This window comes from Puma concolor, chromosome B4, assembly GCF_028749965.1.
Source record: "Puma concolor isolate L17-30 chromosome B4, mPumCon1.1.hap2, whole genome shotgun sequence".
NCBI classification, from domain to species: Eukaryota; Metazoa; Chordata; class Mammalia; order Carnivora; family Felidae; genus Puma; species Puma concolor.
In genome coordinates, this window is record NC_141673.1 from 53,405,414 (window position 1) to 53,421,842 (window position 16,429).

The 16,429-nt window shown below is 36.0% G+C and overlaps 1 pseudogene; it reads left to right on the top strand.

Annotated features, from left to right (window-relative positions):
- Nucleotides 1-717: 717 nt before the first annotated feature.
- Nucleotides 718-4,768, top strand: LOC112863800 (large ribosomal subunit protein uL23 pseudogene; annotated as a pseudogene).
- Nucleotides 4,769-16,429: the final 11,661 nt, after the last annotated feature.

A 16,429-nucleotide genomic window follows, 5' to 3' on the forward strand; every position in this document is an offset into this window, starting at 1 on the left:
GGGCTCAGACTTACAAAGCGTGAGACCATGACCTGAGCCGAAATTGGCCACTTACCCACTGAGCCACCTAAGCGCCTCAAAAAAATTAAGTTTTTCAATGAGACACTGATAGTGTTTTGAAAACTATGGAAGCTTCTGTGTTGATCTTGTGTCTAACCACCTCTGCCAGACTGAAATTTCTCAGTTGATTTTCTAAATTGATAATATCACTTCAAATAATAATAGTTTCATCTCTTTCATTTTTATTTCTTCTCTCTTATTTCATGGGCCAGCATCTCTAATACAATGATGTATTGTAGTGCAAAGAGCAGCCAAACTTGTCTTATTTACTTGAACATTTAATTGAAATGCTTCTAACATCTCATTATTAAGCATGATTTTCATTAAGGCATTTTGAAAAAAAAACATGCTTTATCAAGTTAGAAAATTGCCACCCCCTTTTTTTTTTTGGCCAATGAGCAATACTTCCAGTCCACATCCTGGATCAGTTTCCTATTTCCATCACTTCCAGTCATATAGCACCTTTGATATGGCTCATATGTCCCAGAGATGTACCTAATTTTGTGCACCTAGTATGCAAGCCCTCTCTTCAATGCTTCAGGTATTTTGTTAATTCCTCACATACATTTTCTGTTCTGCTGAGAGTTTTTTTCATTTTAGAGCATGGCTATATATTTATTATCATATTATGGTATCTTTTATAATATTTCTGGGAACATGATGCAGGAAGGGAACACTGAGGTGTGCATTAATTTGGAAATGTTGATAACTGACAGTCTGCATGAGCATAGTAAATGTTTATAAGAATTTAATAGAGTTCAGAGGATTTATTTAAGACTTTATAAACTTTATCAACTTTAAAAACTTGAACATTAATTGTTAAATACTTGCCTTCTATATGAACTTTGCGTAATATATCAACTGTTTTAAAAACAATGTATTTTTAAATAGTACTTCAATAGTTATTGACATAAAAATTCAATATGTGTTTTGTAATTTTTTTCTTATATCAAAACGTTGGAGTTTTAAAAAGTATATAGATTTCTTAATTATGTTAGTCCTTTCAAATGAATGGTGTCTTTCAAATGGCTGATTTCTCATTTTTTCCATACCATGGTTAATATAAACTGAATAATAGTAATTGTTGGAAGTTGTTGAGATTTCATTTGTGGTCAAGTATTTTATCAATTGTTGTAAATGTTTCTTTCATTGGTGTTTAAGAAAGGATGACTGTTAAATCAAGTTTATTGGTTGTTAATAATTTTCTCTATAGTAACTCTGTTTTTGTCTGCTTGATATTTTGAGAAGTTAAGCTCTGTTCTACTAGTAGTAAACTTCTCAAATTCTCCTATAAGTTCTATCAATTTGCTATGCTTAGATTGGAGTTGTGTTATTAGGTGTACAAATATTCATGATATATATTAATCTTAGGTTTGAAAATTTTATTACTGTAAATTTCCAGTACTTTTTCTTTGATTCTGTCTTATTTGATTTTAAAATTCTTTGCCATTCTTCTTTACATTAACGTTTTTATGTTCTTTCTTTTCCTGTCCTTTTATTGTTTAACTTTTTTATACCAATTTGGTTTCTTATTTATAAAGAGAACTTGCCTTGATTTTTAAAAATGTTACCTAATAGTCAGTGTTATAATAAGAAAGTTTATCTATTTATATTTATTTTCATTACTGCTATGTTTCTAGCTATTTAAATCATTTTATTTTATGTTTTACACTGTATACTTTTCCTATTTTTCTATCCTGACTTTAAATGAGATAATTAAATTTTCCTTGTTCTCCTTTTTCCTCTGCTGGATATATATTATACTAAACATACATTTTGTTCTCAAAATATTTAGAATAAAACCCTTATCACAAAGTAAAAGTTTAACATGTTTTACTTCCTTTTGTACTTCACTTCCACTTCCTTTCTGTCTTCAAACTTACATTTTGATATAACTTGGACTTTTAGATACAGATTTTTTTAAATTTTTTTTTTTTTCAACGTTTATTTTTGTGACAGAGAGAGACAGAGCATGAACGGGGGAGGGGCAGAGAGAGAGGGAGACACAGAATCGGAAACAGGCTCCAGGCTCTGAGCCATCAGCCCAGAGCCTGACGCGGGGCTCGAACTCCCGGACCGCGAGATCGTGACCTGGCTGAAGTCGGACGCTCAACCGACTGCGCCAGCCAGGCGCCCCTAGATACAGATTTTTTTAAAAAAGATCAATGAATTTTGATAATAATGTTTTACTCGTTTTTTCCTCTTCATTATTTGTTGTATTCTATTCTTCTTAGAGTGATTTTTCTTGTCATAAAACATTTTCTAGTAACTTTCCTAAAGATAAATTATGAGTATTAAATAGTACTTCAATGCTTGAAAATGTGTTTTATTTTGAATAAAATATAGATCTCTGAGTTTATAGGTATGGTAGTCTGCAAAAATGGCCCTGATTCTTTACTCATCCCTGAATCTATGGCTTGATTCTGGGCTTGGGTCACATGACTTGCTTCAGCAAATAGGATGTTAGTGAATACAACACAAGCAGAATATTGAAAGGCCCTTGTTTTATTGCTCTTGTATGCAGCCATTGTCTGGAACCAACCTCGCCCAGTTATCCCATAGGAAGCCACCCTAGATTAGCCATACATAAGGATGAGCCTGCCTGAGACCAGAAAAATCACTGAACAGAGTTGAGCCTCATTGGCTAATTTGCAGGCTGACTAGCTGAATAAATCAGTATTGTTTCAAGACTCTGTTTTGGAGTGGCATTTTTGTGTCAGTAGATGACTGACAAAACAGGTATCTTTGCCACTTGGAAGATATTGTTCCATCCTAAATATGGTAGAACTGTTGATAAGTATAATAGAAATGTGATTGCTTTTCTTTTAAACACTCTGTAGATAAAAACTTTCTGGACTTTTCCTTTGCCAAGATGTTCAGAAGTATATAATATATCTATATCTATATCTATATCTGTATCTATGAACATATATACATACACACACTCACACTATATCTATATCTATAAAACTAATATTTTCACTGGATGCATTTATAAGCATGTTAGTGCAAAGAAAAATATATGCATGAATACTGGGATATAGATAGAGGAAAAGGGAATATTGTTTTCAACTCAGCGCTTCAGACTTGTACTGAATGAGCAGTCAAGATGGAACTGGAAGAGTTGAGTTAGGGCAATTGCAGAATACTGAAGTCTACTGCTGTAATACAAATTCCTAGACTGGAGAGAAGATCTAAGGTTCACGGTATCATATGCTTCTTGGCTTTGGGTATCTGCCTATAGGATTACCATGTTGGGGCTGATAAACCCAGAGCCCCAAAACGCATTTTTTTTATAAGACTCTACCCAGAGTCCCCAAATCTGTAACAATAGGAAGGGGTTGCTAATGTTAAGAGAAATTCTCCCCCGTGCCTTTCTCACAAGTGATCTTCAAGAACAAAGTAGGGATGATCAATCATTCCAGAGAGCAAAACTAAGGACGTTTTTCCTTTGGCGGACCTTATTTGTAGCTTCCTTTTCTCTGCTGAGTGAGTTACTAGATCTGTACCCACTTTCTATCCTCAAAACCTTTTTGACATTCTAAGTAATTCAAAGAACTGGTTACCAGAATTGCTAGAATATGTGTTCCATCAAAAGGACAAATGAATCTTAGAGTATTTAAAAATTAAACAACAAACAAAGCAAAAACAGTTATCTCAGTTTCTGCCTTTTGTTAAAAAGTTCATGGTCTTTTTCTTGCTCTTTCTTTTATTTTATTGTTTTTTTTTTTTTTTTTACCTCTATATCTGTATCTCTATACATCTGTTCTACTGAAGTTCTAGGAGTAAGAAAAAAGTTGTAGTACACTACTTATCCCAACAACATTTATAGCTAGTGACCATGTTAGCCCTGACTATGACCCCATTGGTGTGATGGGGGAAGGGGAATAAAGTGAGATAGACCATATCAAAGAATCCAAAAATCATGATAAAACTGATAAATTTCAGGTGGCAATATATACACATATTTAGGAATGCAGAAGGAAGAAAAAAAAGAAACGGCTCAAGAGTTGAAAATGTCAGTAAGCAGAACTGTTTTTTCCGGATGTATCTTTTGGTAGTATTTGATTTTTGAAAACCATGTACACCTATGAAACATTTGTAACTATTTTTGAAAATAAAACATATATCTTTGATATATTCTATTGTCTATATAATGGAAAGCTATTTTCAAAGATATAACAGAGAGGAATATAAAGGAACTATAGGAATTAGTCTCTGAGTCCTTTCAAGAAGACGGTGCCAAAAGCAAAGAAGGAAGCCCCTGCCCCTCCCAAAGCCACAGCCAAAGCAGAGGCTTTGAAGGCCAAGAAAGCAATGCTGAAAGGGGTCCCAGAGTCACAGAAAAAAGAAGATCTGCGTGTCACCTACCTTGCCATGGCCCACAACACTGTATCTCCAAAGGCAGCCCAAATATCCGTGAAAGAGTGCCCCCAGGCGAAACAAGCTTGACCACCATGCTGTCATCCAGATTCCCCTGACTCCAGAGTCAGGTGTAAAGAAACTAGATGACAACAACACACTTGAGTTCACTGTGGATGTCAAGGCCAATAAGCACCAGATCAAACAGGCTGTGAAGAAGCTTTATGACATGGATGTGGCCAAGGTCAACACCCTGATTAGGCCCCGTGGGGAGAAGGAGGTGTATGTTCTACTGACTCCTGATTGTGATGCTTGGGATGTTGCTAACCAAATCGGGATCATCTAAACGAAGTCCAGTTGGCTACATATCAATATACATTTTTCCACCATAAAAAAAAAGAATAAGTCTCTGAAACAGGTTTTTAAAAAGTAAATGTATCAAAGGGCAACCTACTAACTTCGCTTTACAAAGGGACATGAGGATAAAGGAAAAAAGCAAATGATCATAAATCTCCAAACAGATGGAAGAAATAAGATTAGAATGAAGATTTTTGCTTTTCAGTTTAACAGAAATCCAGTTCTTTTTATATTTATTTATTTATTTATTTATTTATTTATTTATTTATTTATTTATTCTTGAGAGAGGGAAGGGAGGGAGGGAGGGACAGAGAGAGAGAGAGAGAGAGAGAGAGTACGAGCAGGGGAGAGGGGCGAAGGGTGAGAGAGAATCTTGAGCAGACTCCACACTCAGCGCTGAGCTTGATATGGCGCTTGATCCCACAACCTTAGGATAATGACCTCAGCTGAAATCAACAGTCAGATGCTCAAAAGACTGAGCCACTCATGTGCCCTAATAGAAACCCAGTTTCAAGCATACTATTACTGACATGGAATTAATACTCCAAAGATCTGTGTTTCAGCAAAATCATTTGTAGAGAAGCTGCAATTTTATATTCTTCAAGTTAGTAGATTACATTTTGATTTTGAGGAAAATGGAATTCAAGAGATTACAAAAAGGATACAGAGCAAAGTTATAAGAAGTCCATTAAGATATTGCTGATAAAACTAATGAGATATAAAATCCAATACAGATTTATTGTTTTGGAAAGGACTCATTGCCAAAGATCTCTAGAATGAAAAGGTCAGCAAATAGAAGAATAAATAATAAAGTGCAATGAACCTAAACACTGAAACGGAAAAAAAAATGGTGCCATAAATAGTTTAGAAACTCGCTTGTACCTCAGAATGAAAGGTCCATTGATAAGTGGGGGGGACCCAAAGAAAGAAATTTTAATGAAAATTTTTGGTAAATATTGATATATTTGGGTTCAAAATCAGATATTTTTTGTCCTTTCTTTTGTGTACCATCCCATTCTAGTTTCTTTCTTGTCTCCTTTCCTGCCTTCATCTAGATTTATTACTCTTTGTCAATCCATTGTTTCCCCTCTATTAGTTTGTATTTTAATTAAAGATACATTTTAAAATATATCTTAATGGTGATACTAACATTTGAGAACAAAATTGATAATGTCAATTTGAAGTGCAAGTTATTCAGCAATTCACTTATGTGCTATCCAAATACACTCTATGAATTGCAGAATATATTCAAAGTCAATTAATCCTACACTGACTCTGGGTTATAATATATGCAAGGAAAGAAGAGAAAAACAAACCACAACACTAAAATGAAACCTTTAGACTTAAGCAATCAGTCTTTTCAAGCAACTAAAAACCAATAACACTGTGTCTATACTATTTGTAACTTATGTTCATATTACCACTCTGAAATCTTCCAGATATTACCATTAGATCCAGACTATTGTTTGTTACAGCAAGCATTCTGTATGAACTTCATGAATTAATCTCTAAATAATTTGAAACAATCAAGCTATATTACCTGTTACAATGATAACGTGGGTGTGGAACAGTTCAATTTCTTAAGAGTGTTTACACAGGCGCAAGTAACCCCAACTTCATTAGGGAAGTTTATAAATAAAAATTTAATACCTTGAGAGCATTCTTAAAATCTCATCTGCTCCTGTCCTATGCCTCTAGACAGATGCCATTACTCCTATTTTGTTTCTAAAGGAACTGAGGCCGAGAGTAGTAAAATTGCTTGTTTCCACTCTTACAGCTATTAATAGAGGGAGAAGGAAGAAAAGAGAGCCTTACAGTCTTCCAGTAAAATATACTGATCCTCATTCTGGGTTACATAGGGTCAGAAGTTTTTTTTCATTGGAATGGATGCTGTGGGGCTGCTCCCCTTTTATTAGTGACAGAGGTTTCTCTAAATGGAGGGTGACATTCCTCCCCTGTGGGACCACTGTCCAACCCATGCATCGTCCCTTCAACTACCCTCTCAGAAAAGGAGCCCCCACATCCTCCTGCCGATGCCTTGCTGATCAATAGGACATTGAACTTGTTCACAAACTGGTTCATGGTGTTGCACGTTTTGGTGCCAAGGTAGGCCTTGAGTCCCATGTCATTGAAAAGCAAATAATCCTATGTAAGCATTTGGGTATCTGTTTCTTCATCTCTTCAAAGTCGGAATACCATAGTTATTTCTGTCCCGTTCCCAAAATCAAAGGGAAAAGAGAAATTTACACTCTTTAGTGGAAATGGTTTCTTTCAAAGTGAGCATTTCATAATTTTCAATCTCCTCCTGACATTTACTCATCTGGTAGCTAGAGGAAAAGAATAAGGCAAGAATGCGTTCAATTTTCAGATGTCTTGGCACAACTCTTGTAATTCTTCTCTCAATTTCTCTTTTTTTAAAGTTTATTTATTTTGAGAGAGAGTGCATGAGCAGGGGAGAGGCAGAGAGAGAGAGAGAGAGAGAGACCGAATCCCAAGCAGGCTCTGCACTCAAACTCACAAACTGTGACATCATGGCCTGAATGGAAATCCAGAATCAGACACTTAACCAACTGAGCCACCCAGGTGCCCCTTCTCTCAATGTTTTTTTGAGTGGGACTTCCGTAGTTATTTCTGACCATGTGCAGTATAATACTTCAACCTATTCTAATATACATGTGTTTTTAATAAATAGTTGATTTTTATTTTTATTTTTTATTATTAAGAAAATATTTTAATCTTTATTTATTTTTGAGAGAGAGAGAGAGAGAGGGAGAATGAGCAGGGGAGGGGCAGAGAGAGAGGGAGCCACAGAATCCAAAGCAGTCTCCAAGCTGGTGGCACAGAGCCAGATGCAGGGCTCGAACCCACAAACCATAAGATCATGACCTGAGCCTAAGTCGGATGCTTAACCGACTGAGCTACCCAGGCGCCCCATAAATAGCTGATTTAATAGACACTATTTACAAAATGCTCTGGAGGGCAAGTTAATCGTCTCCTTATCTCATCATACATATTTGCAACTCCACTGGTAAAGACCTAACTTTAATATATCACTTCATTTTGGTTTTCTTGTTCTCTAACTTATAAAAATTCAGTTCAATGAGAAAAAGACAATGCAGGTCAATATTTGGGGGAGGAGTAATACCCAGTTTCACTAAGTTTATTTACAAAAGAAGAAATCTACATGGATTTCAGTTCCATTCTGCATTATAGTACCCTTGGGAAATTTACTTGAAAGGTCCTGCTCCATTAGGCGCTGTGTTTTTATATGTGCCAATAGTTTTCATATTTGTTTTAGTCTGGAATGGACAGAGCCCAAATAGAGTTATTAATATCTTTGTGAAATGTTTTTTCGTAAATGTTAAAGAGTAACAAATTGGTGAGTGGATGATTTCATATTGCCATGGTAAATCAGCACTTAGCTCTCAACATCACCATCCCAACACTGCTGGCACCTACAAGCATTCCCACAAAGTCTATTTCAAGTATTCTTCACATTTTGGCTTTGGTTAGGTTGCAAGAGTGTCGCTTATGGATGTCAGAAGTATTTTAAGATTAGTTCTTTCCTGGCATGGCCTGCTATAGTATTTCTCAAACTAGAATCCCAGACCACTGTGATCTGCAGATATATTCTCTATAAGAGTTTTAAAAAATTTATATTTTCTTTTGATGAAAATCTTAAAAAAAACATATTCAGAGTTGTTTGCATGCCTACCTTATAACCAAATGTGGCAATTTCAGTTTTCATGTTTGGTTTTGTGTTGATCATGGGATCATCTTAGGTGATGCTGTTTATTTTTTTGAACATTTTATTTTTACATAATCTCTACACCTAATGTAGGGTTCGAACTCACAACTCCAAGATCAAGGGTTGCATGCTCTTCTGACTCAGCCAGCTAGGTTCCCCAAGTGATGTTTAAATTTTAGTAGTGGAATAGACTCTGATCACTAGAGTCACTGAATGCATTCTCAAGATCAAGGAATTCACAAATTTGGGATGTACTCTCTTTAGATGAGGACAAAGGTATTGCTTTCTGTATGGACCAGTACTTATTTGAAGAGAGGTCTGTGAATTGATAAATACATAAATATATATACAAACATATAGATTTATATATATTTTTTAATATATATATATATTTAGAAAAGACATTTTATTTATTTTATTTGTTTTAGTAGGCTCCACGCCCTACATAGGGCTCGAACTCAAGACCCAGAGATCAAGAGTTGCATGCTCTACCAAATAGTAAGCCAAGTGCCCCAATAAATATTTGATCATACTTTTTTGGGGGTGTCATGTTTTCTAAAAATTTTCTCAAAGAAATATTTTTGTTGGGCCATGTAAAACTACCTTGATTAAAAGAGAGGATATCCACATGCAAAGAATGAAATCAGACCCTTATCCTGCATCATATATAAAAATCAACTCAAAATGGATTTAAGAGTTAAATATAAGACTTCAAACTGTAAAACTCCTGGAAGAAAACACAGGGGAAAAGCTTCATACGTTAGTCTTGGCAATGATTACATAGATATGATACCAAAAGCACAGGCAACAAAAGCATAAATCAACAAGTGGGACTACATCAAACTAAAAAGTTTCTGGACAGCAAAGAAATAATCAACGGAGTAAAAAGGCCAACATATGGAATGGGAGAAAAAATATATAAACCATGTATATGATAAGGGGTTAATCTCCAAAATATATAAGATATCCCTACACTTCAATAAAAAACCCCTTATAACCTGATTAAAAATGGGCTAAGAACTTGGATATTTCTTCAAAGAAGATTATATAAATGGTCAATAGGTATATGAAAAAATGCTTACTATCACTAATCATCAGGGAAATCGAAATCAAAACCACAATATTATCACCTCACATCTGTTAGGATGGCTATTAAAAAAAAAAAGACAACAAGTGTTGGTAAAGCCATGGGGAAAAGGGAATCCTTGCACACTGCTGGGGGAAATGTAAATGGTGCAGCCATATGGAACACTAAAATTAAAAGATAGAACGATCATACAATCTGGTAACCTTATTTCTGGGTATTTATTTAAAGAATTGAAATCAGGGTCTTGAGGAGATATTAATACTCTCTTGTTCAGCAGAGCAAAAATGTTCATGATAGCAAAAATGTGGAAACAACCTAAATGCTCACTGACAGATGAATGGGTAAAGAAAATGGGGTACATACACACAATGGAATACTATATAGCCTTAAAAAAGAAGGAAATTTTGTACTATGTGACAATCTGGATGAACCTTGAGGACATTATGCTAAGTAAAACAAGCTAGTCATAGACAAATACTACATGACTTGACTTATATGGGGTATCTAAAGTGGTCAAATTTTTGGAATCAAAGCACGTAATGGTGGTTGTAGGGACTGGGGAAGTGGGGAAATGGAAAGTTGCTCATCAGTGGGCGTAAAGTTTCAGTTAAGCAGGATAAATAAGCTCTAGATATCTGCTATACAACACGGTACTTGTAGCCAACAATAATGCACTGTGCACTTAAGCATTTACGAAGAGAGCAGATATCACATTAGGTATTCTTTCCACAATAAAATAAAATTAAATTAAAAACAATTAAAAAAATCCAAACCATTAAAATTATGAGTCTCCATTCTCAGCTTACACTATTCCTCTCAACTATGTTATATCTTCTTCCTTCGAAAGCCTACCCATGGTTAAAGACTACCTCTTGCTCTCAATGTTCTAAACGACTCGAGTAAAAGTGATCTCTCCATCACTTTGTTCTATAATTATTTTCTTTCTTTCTTTCTTTTTTAATGTTTAGTTATTTATTTTGAGAGAGAGCACGCACAAGCAGGGGAGGGGTGGAGGAAGAGAGAGAGAGAGAGAGAATCTTTTTGTTTTAATGTTTATTTTTAAGAGAGACAGAGCATGAGAGGTGGGGAGGGGTAGAGAGGGAGGTGGAGACATAGAATCCAAAGCAGGCTCCATGCTCTGAGCTGACAGCACAGGGCCTGATGCGGGGCTCAAACTCACTGACCGCAAGATCATGACCTGAGCTGAAGTCAGTGCTTAACTGACTGAGCCACCCAGGTGACCCAGAAAGAGAAAGAATCTTTAGCAGGCTTCTTGCTCAGCACAGAGCCCCACATGGGTCTCGAGCCCATGAACCATGAGATCATGACCTGAGCTGAAATCTAGTCAGACACTTAACTGAATGACCCACCCAGGTGCCTCTGTAATCATTTTCATAATATCCTGAATTACATCTCTTTTGAAATTGAAGTGTAGTCTACTAACTTGTCACCACTGTTATGGTAATGATTCAAGTTCTACCTTGTGGTATAGATTTACAGATATCACAGCTGGAAAGGATTCGTTAAATTATTTGCTGAGGATACCTTAATAATGCTTGTTTAGTCCACTGTTAAATTATTGCAACTCCCATTCAAGCCCCAAGAGAGTGACAGACTTACCCAAAGCGAGAAGCCAACCAGCAGGACTGCATGTTCAGCTTTCTGGTCAAGCAGAACTCTTTCAAGGATATCAAGTTCCTGGAAATGAGGAGGAATGAAGAGTCAAAACGTCTTTACTACAATAGTTAACATTTATTGCCACTCTCTGATGTTGAGACAATGAGCGTAGTGTTTCTGGGGTATAATCAAATCTTAACATTCACAACAACCTGAGAGGTAGTTACTCTTCTTACCTGAATCCATTCGGAATGATTCTAACTCCCAGATTTCCTACAGTTACCAGTCGGTGATGGACAGTTTTGCTTATAACTGTGAATGTGTAGTGGAGAAAAGTTCAGATCAGGCTTGCTTGTGAATTGCTATTTTTTTTTCAGGGCTTTGATGCCTCTTATTTTTCCAAACCTTAATTTAATATTCCTGTGAAGCTTCATTAGAGCCATTTAGAGTAGGTAGTTCTTTTTCTTACTGCATTTATACTGATAAGGTACAAAGAGATAATGTCTTCAAAGCAACATCACATTGGAAAACATGATTTTTAAAACTTTCATATTATTTGGCTAATATTATCTTGCTGCCAGGCTAATAGAGATTATACATTAACATACATTCCTTATTTGAATCACACTCCGTATTTATTGTTTTCTTAGGACAAAACAGTGGTGTTTTTGCTTTAATTAATACAAAGCATCATCTCCCAAGATAGACTCTTCTGTCAACATAATGAATATGCTTTTAAAAATTATTTAAAAAATTTTGACAACTTTATTGAGGTATAACTGATACACATAAAGCAACACATATTTTATATTATGATGAGTTTGGATGTATGCAAGCATCTGTGATACAGAGCTCAACTATCAGCTCAGACATACAAACACCTACTCAAGTTTCTTTGTGGCCTTTTGTTTTTGTTCTTATAATTAATATGCTTTTAAATTTTCCTCAGAGATAAGTAATGACACATAAAGGAAAATAAATATTTTCTCATTGTTAAGAGCCCTTATAATCTAATCTACATACTTGCCGGATAATTTACCTTTTATTTGGGTTTCTATTTTATTTGCACAAAGCTATGCTATTATACATATCAATTTAAACAATTTTTAAAATGAATCAGGTGTTTAAAGACACTCATTTAACTTAGACATGTAAAGGTTTCTCTACTGAGTATTCACTGCAGAAGAAAAATTCTACTGCCTTTTATTCTTCAAACATTAAAAAAACAATTTGTTTACTAAAAATAAATTATTACTTTTTTTTGCCAAGGATACCTTAACCATGCTTATAATTTTATGTCATTAACTTCCTAAGCCTTTGTTATTACTTAGCCTATTTCTTAATATTCTTTTCCTTTTTTAAAAATTAATGTTTTCTATCAATAAATGGTGCAACTAAATAACATGGATGGAGCTAGAGAGTATAATGCTAAATGAAATAAGTCAGAGAAAGAGAAATACCATATGATTTCACTCCTATGTGGAATTTTTTTTTTAATTTTTTTTAACGTTCATTTATGTTTGAGACAGAGACAGAGCATGAAAGGGGGAGGGTCAGAGAGAGGGAGACACGGAATCTGAAACAGGCTCCAGGCTCTGAGCTGTCGGCACAGAGCCCGACGCGGGGCTCGAACTCACAGACCGCGAGATCATGACCTAAGCCGAAGTCGGACGCTTAACCGACTGAGCCACCCAGGCGCCCCATGAAGCAGCATATTGTATACCTGCAGCTAATATAACATATATGTTAACAATATTGGAATAAAATAAAAAAATAGAAAATAAGTAGTACAACTATTATATTTAAAAATTTTTATGTTTCACCAAATTTTAATTCAACAAATATTTCTTGAATATCTACTATATGCAAGGTACTAAGGTAAATACTGGGGACTTATTATCATTAGTGCACAAAAACCTATATTTGACATCTGGGAGTTTTTGGTGACTGTATAATTTTCTGGTCTCACATTTTCGTGGGTTGGGGTCTCTCTCTTCATATTTAAAATGAAAGTGACTTAAAGATTTGCTTCTACCTTTACTCTTGTCTCTCTTTTCCTTGAATGGATGGAACATTAGTAGGTACAGTAGGCTGAATAATGGCCTCCAGAGATAACAGGTCCTACTCTTGGGATGTGTAAAAGTGACTTTATTTTGAAGAAAGTTCTTTGCAGATGTGATTAAATTAGTGATTTTGAGATGGGGAGATTATCCTGGATCATCCAGGTGGGCACTAAGTGGCACCACATGTATCTCTAATAAAAGAGAGATAAAGGGAGATTTGCACACACATGCGCGCAAACACAGACACACACACACACACACACACACACTCTCACACTCATGCTGACGAGAAGATGATATGAAGACAGAGACAGAGATTGGAGTGATGAGGCCACAAATCAAAGAATTCCAGCAACCACCAGAATCTGGAAGTTAGTAGCAGGGAAGGTAAGGAATACATTTTTCCCCAGAGTGCCCAGAGGGAGTGCCACCCTAGCGACACCTTGATTTAACCAGTAATCCTGAGTTTTCGACTTTGATCTCCAGAAACAGAAGAGAATAAATTTCTGTTGTTTGAGGTCATGTAGTTTGTAGTCATTTGTTACAGCAGCTACAGGTAACTAACACAATAAGTAAATCACTTAATGGTAATGGGCAGGCTGTGGGGTAGCAGAGAAACAGCTCCTAGCTGTGGAGTGCAACCCACCTGATTTTGTCTCCTGGCTCTGCCGTTTTCTAGAGAAGTTTATTTAAACTCAATGAGTTCCAACGTCTTTATTGGTAAAAATGGGCCCAGTAAACCCTCACCATGTGGTTATAGTAAGTGATTGACTTAACAATCCTTAGAATAGCACCTAGAATGGAATGTGTTCAGTTTTATCATTACGTTCCTTTTATCATTGTCATCATTTATATTTGCAACATGCCAGCACTGAAAATCTGACTCATGCATAGAAACTGACAGTAGAACCACAGAGATCCATGTGCAAATAATATATCAAAATGAATACCAGACCATTCTTCTCTCTGCTGAAGTACCCTTTCCCCCCCCCCTTGTTTTTTTTATTCTCTCTCCCCCTATTAATGTAGATGGATTTAATTAGTATTAATTAAGATGAGTCATACTTTTGGGGTGCCTGGGTAGCTCAGTTGGTTGAGCACCCAACTTCGACTCAGGTCATGATCTCCCAGTCTGTGATTTCAAGCCCCACATCAGGCTCTGTGCTGACAGCTTGGAGCCTGGAGCTTGCTTTGAATTCTGTGTCTCCCTCTCCCTCTGTTCCTCCCTGGCTTGCACTCTCTCTCTCTCTCTCTCTCTCTCTCTCTCTCTTTCTCACATAAATAAAGATAAAAAAAAAGATGAGTCATACTTTTGTAAATGTTGTCACTGGCCCAGAATAATGAATTTGGAATAAACAAATTTAAAGTATCCCACTTCAAAAATTGGAAGTGGCTTGGGGTGCCTGGGTGGTTCAATCATGTTTTAGAAATAAGATTATTGTGAAAAACAAGAAATCTGCCTCAGTGAGGCAATGAATAAGAAAGCATCTTGAGTGGGGAGGAGCCAAGATGGCAGAATAGCATGGAAGTTTTTTGTGTGTCTTGCATCCAGGAAATAAAGCCAGACCAACACTAAACCATCCTACCCACCTAGAAAACTGACTGGAGGAATAACAACACAATCTGCACAACCTGAACCATAGAATTCAGCAGGAATTCACCCCAAAAGAAAGAACATGAAGAAATGACAGCCAGGGATTTAACCAGCACAGATACAAGCAAGATGTCTGAATCAGAATTTAGAATCACCATAATAAGAATACTAGCTGGAGTTGAAAATAGATTAGAATCCCTTTCTGCAGAGATAAAAGAAGTAAAAAACAGCCAGAATGAAATTAAAAATGCTATAACTGAGCTGCAATCATGGATGGATGCAGTGGCGGCAAGGATGGACGAGGCAGAACAGAGAATCAGCGATATAGAGGACAAACTTATAGAGAATAATGAAGCAGAAAAAAAGAGGGAGATTAAGGCAAAAGAGCATGATTTAAGAATTAGTGAAATCAGTGACTCATTAAAAAGGAACAACATCAGAATCATAGGGATCCCAGAAGAGGATGAGAGAGAAATAGGGGTAGAAGGGTTATATGAGCAAATCATAGCAGAAAACTTTCCTAACCTGGGGAAAGACACAGACATCAAAATCCAGGAAGCAGAGAGGACCCCCCATTAGATTCAACAAAAACCGACCATCAAGAAGGCATATCATAGTCAAATTCACAAAATACTCAGGCAAGGAGAGAATCATGAAAGCAGCAAGGGAAAAACAGTGCCAGAAAGGAGTGGCAGGATATGTTTCATGTGCTGAATCAGAAGAATATGCAGCCAAGAATTCTTTATCCAGCAAGGCTGTCATTCAAAATAGAAGGGGAGATAAAAGTTTCCCAGACAAACAAAAATTAAAGGAGTTTGTGACCATTAAACCAGCCCTGCAAGAAATTTTAAGGAGGACCTCCTGAGGGGAGAAAAGATGAAATTACACACACACACACACACACACACACACACACACATACTAATACCAAAAGCAACAAAGATTAGAAAGGACCAGAGAACACCACCAGAAACTCCAACTCTGCAAGCATCATAATGGCAATAAATTCATATTTTTCAGTACTCTAAATGTCAATGAACACAATGCTCCAATCAAAAGACAGGGCAATAGAGTGGATAAGAAAACAAGATCCATCTATATGTTGTTTACAAGAGACTTTAGAGACCCACTTTAGACCTAAAGACACCTTCAGATTGAAAATAAGGGGATGGAGAACCATCTATCATGCTAATGGTCAACAAAAGAAAGCTGGAGTAGCCATACTTATATCAGACAATCTAGACTTGAAAAATACTGTATCAACAGCTACAGAAGGACATTATATCATAATCAAGGGGTCTATCCACCAAGAAGACCTAACAATTGTAAATATTTATGTGCCAAATGTGACAGCACCCAAATATATAAATCAATTAATCACAAAACAAAAAGAAACTCATAGATACTAATATCATAATAGTAGGAGACTTCAACACCCCACTCACAGCAATGGACAGATAATCTAATCAAAAAATCAACAAGAAAACAATGGCTTTGAATGACACACTGGACCAGATGGACTTAACAGATATATTCAGAAC